Here is a 9319-nt window from a genome sequence, read left to right as displayed (position 1 = left end):
AAAAAAAAAAAAAATAGTGGATCTAATGAAATATATGAAAGAATTTAGAGAAATACATCAGATGGAAGAATCCAAAGAAATACACTATTCGTGATGTTCAATTTTATTCAATTACGACTTCGTTTTAGATTCGATAACTTCTATTAGATTGCTTATCGATTAACTTCGCCTTCAATAATTTCTTCGATTCAATAATTTCTGTTAAGTTGCTGTATACGAAATGATTGATTTCATAAATTTGTAAAGATATTAAAAAATATGTGACTAAATATACCGTTGAATGTATGATGTATTGAATGATATTTGTTATACATTAATTTAAATCTTTGAAGCTCGATGAATGCAACTTGAATTTATCAATTGTCTTGTAGCATAAAGAAACAATTAATGTATTATGATAAATTATACTTCAATATCAAATTCGAGTATTTTTTTATGGATTGAAAATTCAACATAACCTATAAAAAAATCACTGTTAATATTAATAAAATCGTTGAAAAATAAATATAATCTTAAAACATACAAAAAAATTAATATCTAATTACAACCAAATTATTCAAAATAATTGTAATTATTCTAATCTTATTTAAATTTATCGAGTCAAGCTTCTCAATTAATGTTATTCTCAACAAATCTACAAATATCAATAGTTTTAAGTATTCAATCATTTCATTTGCAATCTAACCTAATCTAATTGAATATAGCTTATTATATTATTATTTATTAAAAATTCATAAAAATTATTTAGGAACTTTGTTAAATCTAAAAAGAAAAGAAAAAACACGATAAATTTTATCAACATACATAAAAAATATAATAAAAAAAGAAGTGGAAAGTCAATAGTTCAATCTTACCGTCCTTCGTTTTTCAAGAGCTCGGTGTACCTTCTTTTCTCCGTAAAACCTGTGGTGAGAGATCACATGCAAATATCAGGACACGAGATTTTCCACGAGATCCCAAGCTAATTTTTCCCATCTCTTCTTTATTTTCTTCTCGTCGTTTCCTTCTCCGTTGATTCTTGAAAAGGAAGGAAGAGGGCGCCATGGAAACGGAGAGGTTTCGCAAGAGAAACGAAGGTAAGCGGCGTTAAATCGTCCGTAAAAATTCCACCAGTAATTGGCCGCTGAACTATTTTCCATTTTTCTTCGGTCGTTCTTTTGGTATGTCGATCTTTTTAATACGTGGGTATTCTTCGCTTTACGATAACAGCATTAAGTTCTTCATCGTAATATATTTGCATTGCTTTCCCTTGTGAAACCGATAAGTAGATAGATATGTGAGTATGCATGTATATAAATGTGGAATTATGTCGAAATATTCTGATGTTTCTCTTTCAATTCTTTTTTTTTTTCAAATAATTGGTAAAAAAATTAAAATATATTTATTTATTGCAAACTTTTATAATATATAATTTTATAATTTATGATTAAATGTATTAATATAGTGACATGTTTCTAGGATTAAGGAATTAACTAAAATTTAGGTTAGGATTTTATAAATTCAAAAAAATTTTATTCGATATAACTGAATTCTAATAATAATGGTGAAAAACAAATATTGTTGAAGAAGATTCAGATCTATTAAATGATATAAGTAAGTATTTTTATTTTATCATAAACAAAAATCACAAGAAAAAAATTGATCAAAGATTAGAGACTTCATCTATAATTTATGATTTGATTGAATAGTATCTAACATATAGTATAAAATATATAGTATATAATATATAGATATAATAATATAATATAATTCAAGAATTAAGAATCTAATTAAAGATTAAATTAGAATTTTATTGGATAATTATAAATAACAATCATAAAGAAGAAATATTTTGTTGATGAAAATTCAGATCTATTCTTTTTTTCGTAGCTAAGAACAGAAATCGAAGAAAAAATTGATTAATATTAAAAATGACGTTCAATGTTCAAAATATGCAACTCAAAGAAAACGAATGATATCGATTCGATTGAGGATGAATCGTGGGATACGATTGTCTGTATCGATACCGGTCAGGATTCGATTAGAACTTAAGTGGATTATAAACGACGTACTTGCAAATCAGTTCTGCTCGGCAATAATTAACTATCGGCAAGGAGTTCGCTTTAAGCCGTATACCTTGTGCGGCTTCCCTACCGTGATTACCTACGGACGGAAATTGAGAGCTCGTTGCGTTGTCGACGACAATGGACCACTCCACGATCCTGTGTAAACCTCGTTTTCGATCTGGCTCCTGGTCACCTAGACATTGCACTCATTATTATTAATTATTAATTAAATAATTAGAGATTTTTTCTTATGTGCATTTATTATTCGAATCTTTATGCATAATAATAATAATAATAATTATTATTATTATTATTATTTGAGAAACTTAGAAATAATCTTTCGTATTTTCGTATTTATATTTGTGTATAATTAATATTTTTTGAAGATCTTTTACATCTTTACAACTTTATTTATAAATAATAATTTTTGAGAAATGTAAGTTAAACTCAGTAAAATTAGATTAGGTTAAGTTTAGAGAAACTCAGAAATTTCTTCTTTTTAAATACATTCATAGTTATTTATATCTTTGTATTTTATTTTTTAAGAAACTTTGAAATTTTATTTATATCTTTATAAGTAATTATTATTTTTTAGAAAATTTAGTAAAACTTTAAAAAAAAAATATTCTTTTATTCATAATTATTTATTTTTATATATAATTTTTTTGAAGAAATGTAGGAAGAATATTTATATTTTTGTATTTCGAGAATGAGCACTTTTCTAAAAAGTATCATTCTTTAATGAAGAACATATAGAACGAGAGATAAAAGATCATATAATCAAAAATCAAAAAATTGATTTCATATTTGAAAATTGTTAATCATATATTGTTTATTTTACATATTTTTCATATTTTCCATGTTTCACGTATATTCTTTTTAAACATGTATTCAAAAGTATATTTAAAAGGCATGTTTTATATTCATCCATCATATTTATTTTATAAAACTCGATATAAATCAAAGATTGTATTGATATTTATCGAAAATACGAGTAAATTTTTGAATAAATTAATATTAACTGCTCCGCTAAAACAGTGTCAGAGAATTTCTAATCGACACGATTAAAAATTTTTGGGAAAGTATGATATCTCAAAATAAAATTCAGTTTTGAACGATGATTTTATATATCCAAATTATGTTACAAACATAAGTGAAATTTCGAAAGGTAAAATTTATTGAAAAGCTGGCATAAATTGAATGACGCTTCTGGAGCAAATTTAAATATACACATATCTCTCTGTAAATATACGTCGAGTTAGTTTTAATTGACGAAGGTCATCGATTAATTACTTATTTTCACATTCTCTATAATTTTACGTATATTCGTATGTTTTCATGTAAAATGTTCACGTTATATTTCACATATTTTATTTACTTGTTTTGACTTGTATTTTACGCGTATAAATATTCGGAGCTCTGTTATGATAAAAATATTAAATAAGAAGAGAAAAATATCGATTCGAAAAAGGTAAAAATAGATGAAATTAAATTTTTGGTGGAATTTTAGAAAGAAATTTCAGAAATAAAAAAATAAAGATTTAATCTTATAAATCTCGATAAAGTTGATGAACTTATCGTGGTAAAATTACTACTTCATTGCTGAATTCTATTATGGTCACCTTCAAAGTGCTTCCTTTGGGAAACTATGCTCCAATATCATCGTCTTGTCTATCCTCTTCGACAACTTTGAAAATGGTTTCGAAGGAGGATGACCTTCAGAACTTCCATCGTGATAGTTTTGATATTGATCAATAATCTTCTTCTCTAAAGATAGAGAAAATATTGAGAGAATTTCAATGATTTTAATGACACAATAATTCTGAAGATCAATCCACAAAATTATCATCAGAATAATTGAAAAGATAACATTCATAGTGATAATGATTTTATTAAAATATCGAAACGAACATTTCAATAATTTCTAAAATCATGAATGAAGCTCTGAAAAGCATTCCATAAAATCATTTTCAAATTTATTAAAAGGAAAACATTTCGATGATTTTTGAAGATCATGAACAATTTTGAATCATTTCTAAAATAAAGAAAGAAAGATATTTCAATCAATCTTCAAAATATTGAAAATAGATATTTTGATGATCTTAACCTTAATAACATTATTCAAACACCGTTCTACAGAGTCAATACTAAAACTATTTTCAACAATAAATATAATTAATATCAGTATATAACTTGTAAAAAAAAAAAAGTATATTTAACATTCACCATTCAAATACACGATAATTTAACCATGACACTTTTATTGTCAAATCTAGCTTATATGGTATATATATATATATATATATATATATATATATATATATATATATATATATATATATATATATATATATATATATATATATATATATATATATATATCCTCAAACCCAATTCGATTAGTTTCTTGTTATCCATTGCGCTTGACGGGTAGACAACCGAACAATGCACACGAATATACACGAGTAGCGTGCAATTACTTTGCAATCAGCACGCGAGCATTTCCTTCCTGGCGTTGAGAGGAGGCGGAGGACCGTCGATGCCCTGTTTTCGCAGATTAGTAGACGTACTTATGCATGTTTAAAGTACGTGTAAGAAGTGCAGAAGACGTCGAAGCCAGTGCCATTCCTTTACCTTGTGTTATTAAAAGGACGACATCTCTAACAGATCTAATATGACGTCCCTCATCTCCCTTCACTTCCCTTTCAAAGGAGGAGACGCGAAGATGTTTGTATTGGCTGTGTGTGTATATATACGTGTAGTGGAGCGCCACGTGAAATGAGAAAGACTTTACAAGGCTCTGGAGCTTAAATTAGATTAGACTGATTTAATGTCATTCAAAATCTACCTACTGGCGTTCAGCGTGGATGTCACGTGAATTTAAAGCGAAATTTAATATTTTTAGTGATTGTACAAGGTGAGTTATATTTTTAATAATTGTATTTGCGGTTGGATGCAAAAAGGGATTCAAGCTTTTTTTGAGTAAAATAATCAAATACATTCTTTTTTAATAATTGGATTCTTTTTTTATGGATGGCCTATAAATTTGTCTTCAAAACTAACGAGGTTGCAACATGTTTCATTCAGTTAGCCAAGAAATTCTTATTCTTCTAAAAAAATAGAAATTGATTATCATTGATTGCTCTTAAATTAGATTAGATTGATTTATTTTGATTATATTTGAATTGTGCTATTTTTTTTTTATTTTAAGAAAAAGATCATTCTTTTTTATCCAATTCGAAATTATTAGATCAATAGAAAATTTTTATTTGTTTCTATTTTTCTATTTTAAAAACAAGAATAATTCTATTTATTTATTTAATTTTTATGAAAGAAAATGTTGGTATTTCTAAGTATTCTATCTTTTATTTAATAATAAGGATGGAAGAGTTCAAAAATATTTTATATAAAAAAATTTAGACAAATACAAATTCTATAATATATAATTTTATAATTTAGATATATTTTCCTTACAATATAATTATGAATATATAAAAGCAATTGTGCAATATGATAAATATTTTATTTTAACAAATTTGAAACAGAAGTTTGAATGTACTTACTTATAGGTACTTACTTTAAACGAATAAATTTTATTCTACATTTTCGATTTATTATTATTATTATTATTATTATTATTTTTTTGATATATACTCATTCTATTCTTAATTATAGCATGAATGATATTGTGTATAATGTATATATATATATACACACACGTTATTTCCGAAATATAAATTTGTACACTGTCAACTGCATGAAAAAGTTTCTATAATATTGAACATGTCGATTTTTATATATGAAATACAGTGATTATAAAATTTTTGTATTTGCACATATCTTTATTTTTCGATAAAATATTTTTTTCGTTATATTTTAGATTTTACTTTCATATTATTACATCTTTCCAGTTATAGTAAAAACATACGAAATAAAATATAAATAATATAAAGGATATTAATATATTAGCAAAATCATAGTGTAAGACACTGTTTATCATCTATCTTCACTTCATCAAATAAATTTGCTTGTAATTCGATTGTAAGTAAATTTTTATTCATCAATTTTCGATTTTCCAAAGATATCCCATAAATATATCAACATTCTAAATATTTCAATATTCAAAATAATATTTATGTTGGTAAGAGAATTATTTTCTGTCTTATTTATTCTAGAAAACAATTCTATTTTTGTCTCGTTTCATCTAACGCTAATTGAATTGCTCACAACTCAATTAATAAATCTCAATCAACATCCTGTATTATACTTCATAAGACCTTGACAATTACACGAAACCACTATTGTGATGAAATATAATATATCTGGATTTAATTAATTAATAATTCAAATGATATAACACGTAAAATAATTTCCAAATATTTATGAGGTTAGTCACTGTATTTTACATTACTTATTGTATATTTTAGAATTATTAAAGAATATTTTTATCCAAATTTTTACACATTTCCACTTTATTTACGAAAGATTACATGTGAACAAAGAAAAGACACAACACAAAAAAATTAGAGAAAAAAGGCGAAGAATGAAGAGAGAAAGTGCTTAAACACGGTAAACATCGTAATAACGGGCATACCAACCAACCAATGGAGAAAGGTCGTTAACGAAACTCGTTAACGGCGGGGGCATCGAATATTGACGCGGGCATTAAGTGCATGGAGAAACAATTAGAAATTAAACACTTTTGGCCTGGATCGGCAAGTGGCAAGGTTAATTGGTCTGTTTCCTTGTCACGTGTGACGGGAGGACAATTAATTACTTTCACGCGAATCCCCGTTTACACCCGCTTGCTGTCGTCTGTTAATTATATGCCCAACCGTATTGTGTGAATACGCAATCGAGCTTTGCCATTGGTCCAAACGCAAACATATCGAAATACGACGCGATTGTTGTGCGAACGATATTTAACCTCAAAAATGATGGATAATAATTAATGGATATTAAAGATAGCGACACTTTCTGTTTTTATTTTTTCGTTTTCTTCTTAGATGGAAAACTTATAAGAATTTTAAAATTATTTGTATATTAATTAATTTCCAGAGAGAATAATATAAAATGTTAAAAAATGTTACGAATATATGAGAATCTGTACGTATACAACTGATTATGATTACTGAAGAAATGTACAGACTAATATTGGTGATTGTCTAGAGGACGACACTTTCTCCTTCCACCATTCTCTTTCAATTGAAGATTGTCATAGGAAATTAAAATTTTTTTTAAGGAAATTTAAAATTATGAGTATTTTAGTATATATAGTTATTAAGTCTTAGAGGATAAGACTATGTTGGAAAATTTATAGATATGTAGAAAAATTTAACAAGAATGATTATGACTATTGAAAACGTTTTATTCAGAAAATATAGGTTAGAGATAAATGAAAAAAATATTGCTAGAGAGTAATATATTCTATTTTTATTTTTTTATTTCTTCTAATTAGAATAATTAATAATCAATTTTTTGCAGGAAAATTATGGATGCACTAATGTATAGTATTTAAGGTTAGAAGAGGTATGTCATATTATTAGAGTTTATAAATTTATAAAGAAATTCAATAAAGGTGATTGATTGATATGATTACTGAAGATATTCCATTTAAAAAATATATATTAGAATAATAGATTAATATTGTCAGAGAGCAACATGTTTTCTTTTTATTTTTATTAAAGACTATCATATGAAATGTGCAAATTTTTTTAAAAAAACTTTAAAATTACATTATAATATTTAAACTTCATATGAAATATGCCATATTAAAAGTTTATAGATATACAATTAGATATAAAATTGTCCAAGAGTGATCATGATTACTAGAAATATTTTATTAAAAAATGTAGGTTAAAATATATATACCTAGCAATGTTGAAGTTATCTAGCACTTTTATCTAGTCCACTGATATAATCTATGAATGTATTTCTCAACATAAACGTTAATAACAATATTAGTTTTTCAACAGTAATCTTTTTCAAAAGATAAAATATTACAATGCGTAATCATTGTTATACAATAAAAATATTTTCATATTATATTATTTTACGTTAAAATAACATAATGCCAATGAAAATTAATTGACATAAAAAAAAAAAAATTCAATTGTACGGTCAAATGAATGGCAAAGCTCGATAAATACTGCAATGGCGTAAGAATACAGAAAAATAAGTTCCATTATAGCAATCAATGCAGTCGAAGTATATATATATATATAAGAGTGTTTTATTATACGAGAACAAGATATTCAATCGCGCGAACCGATTTGCAATTTACAGTTTATTATTAATTAACATTTCATCTGACTATGATCTGCTCATCTCTTCGCTCTCGATTTCTTTCTTTCGCATTTGTCGGTTATTCATCGACAAAATATATAAGCACTTGTTTCTCGTTTTCGTATCTCTCTTTTCCTCAATTCTCAATTTTCTCTCTCTTTTCAGAACAAAATAGTGCAGATACGTGAAAACCAGGAAGTTTAATCCCGTTTCCCAGGTTATTTTTTCAGAATTATTACGTAACACGTTGATTGTATCGCGATGCAATGTTTTTCCGGTCAAAAATTGCTTATAAAAATTTAATTGAAAAAGAAAATGACTGATTCGTATAAATTTGCTAAATTGTATATAACTGTGGTCTCTTGTTTTACCGGGAAAAGAGTGTTCATATTTCTTCCTTTTTTAACAGTTTGAATTATTGAAGATGAAAATTAATTAGATTTCATCCTTTAAAATTAAAAATGATAAAAAGATAAGGACGAATTTCGAGTTCTTTCAGAATTCTTGAGACTTAGTGGAAAATTAAATCAAAGCGAATTCTTAATTATGGCTTGCGCAAGTCAAGCTTCTCTGTACTTTCAAAAAAATAAAAAAAAAGTAATGGAAGATACGAAATAAAATTTTTTTAAAATAAACCTTTATTTCTTGAAAAATATTAATTTATTGAATATATATTTATTATTATATTATATTTATTATTTTCTCTTTATTTATTCGTTTATAATTAAATAGTTAAAATTTTAATTTATTGCATATTGCTGACAATTATAGATACAGTTTATCAGTTTATCAAGTTTGGTTTATCGATGCCATAGTTAAGTCGATATATACATAAGTCGTTACATGTTTCAAAATCCATTTTCATCGAAACAAAGCGTTATTTTAATTATTATAATCCGGCTCAGTATAACTGTATAATGTATATACATAATAATACGAACAAATAATTATAGCAACCATCTTCGTATTGCATCATCAAATAGTCAATA

General features: G+C 25.6%; 1 long non-coding RNA gene across 1 annotated transcript; it reads left to right on the top strand.

Moving 5' to 3' along the window:
* Positions 1-7527: 7527 nt before the first annotated feature.
* LOC116185758 lies at positions 7528-8940 on the top strand. The gene is made up of 2 exons (XR_004150664.1): positions 7528-7564; positions 8496-8940. It is a non-coding gene; the product is annotated as an uncharacterized LOC116185758 (long non-coding RNA).
* Positions 8941-9319: the final 379 nt, after the last annotated feature.

This window comes from Apis dorsata, unplaced genomic scaffold (assembly GCF_000469605.1).
Source record: "Apis dorsata unplaced genomic scaffold, Apis dorsata 1.3 scaffold_270, whole genome shotgun sequence".
NCBI classification, from domain to species: Eukaryota; Metazoa; Arthropoda; class Insecta; order Hymenoptera; family Apidae; genus Apis; species Apis dorsata.
Note: the sequence above shows the minus strand (reverse complement) of the source record. Positions and strands in the feature narration are given on the sequence as shown.